The sequence below is a fragment of the Chrysochloris asiatica genome, unplaced genomic scaffold (assembly GCF_000296735.1).
Source record: "Chrysochloris asiatica unplaced genomic scaffold, ChrAsi1.0 scaffold00073, whole genome shotgun sequence".
Lineage (NCBI taxonomy): Eukaryota > Metazoa > Chordata > Mammalia > Afrosoricida > Chrysochloridae > Chrysochloris > Chrysochloris asiatica.
The window spans coordinates 13769342-13770528 of NW_006408591.1; positions in this window are offsets into that span (position 1 = coordinate 13769342).

A 1187-nucleotide genomic window follows, 5' to 3' on the forward strand; every position below is an offset into this window, starting at 1 on the left:
TGGTCTGAAAAGATGCTTTGTAGTATTTTGATGTTTGTAAATTTATGGAGGCTTGCTTTGTGACCTAACACATGGTGAATTCTGGAGAATGTTCCATGTGCACTGGAGAAGAATGTATATTGTCCTATTGTTGGGTTGAATGCTCTGTACCCATCTACGAGGTCAAGTTGGTTGATTGTGGTGTTTAGTTCCTATGTAACTTTGTTGAGTTTCTTTCTGGTTGTTTTTCCCTTTTAGAAAGTGGTATATTAAAATCTCCCACTATAATGGTAGATTTATCTATTTCTTTCTTCAATTCTAGTAAGGTTTGCTTCATATATCTTGGTACTTTTTCACTGGGAGCATACATAGTTATAATGGTTATGTCATCTTGCTCAATTGACACTTTGATCATGAGATAGTATCCTTCTTTATATCTTATAGTAGTATTTGTCTTAAAGTTTACTTTATCAGAGATTAGTATTGCCACTCCTGCTTCTTTATTGTTACAATTAGCTTGGTATGTTTTCTTCCATCCTTTAACGTTTAGTCTGTTTTTGTCTCTGTGTGTATGGTGTGTCTCTCTCAGGCAGCATATCAAAGGACCTTATTTTCTCATCCATTCTGCAACTCTCTGTCTCTTCACTGGTGCATTCAGTCCATGACATTCAATGCAATTATTGATAGGTATGAATTAATTGCTGCCATTTTGTTAATTTTTGGTAGTACTGTGCGTTCCTTTGTTCTGCATGACTTCTTGTGCTGAGTTTGTGTTTTTTGTGCTATTTCTTTTCGTTTTTTTCTTAGTTTTCATGTTTGCTTGTTATGCTTGGAAGTTCATTTTCATGGTAAGCTGTGAAGAATTAACTTTGTTTGGGGTTACCTTATAGTCTATTAACTTTTCTCTCCATTTAAGCCAATCTATTGTATTTTGTAATCTATCTGGCCTCCTCACCACCAGGATCCCTGTTCCTACATTTTTCCCTTCTTTGACATTGATATGATTTTGAACTTCAGTTGACCTCCCAGATCTTTTGAATCCGTTGTTATAGTTTTGTTCTGTTCTGGACTCTGCCATCCATTGTCTGTCTGAGTATCAGGTGGTGTTGCCACACCTGTCAATCTCTGGTTGTTGTCTGTTCTTATTGGTTTCAGTCCAAATAATATGCTTTAAGATGTTTTGAAGTGCTGGTTGGCTTTGAAAAAAT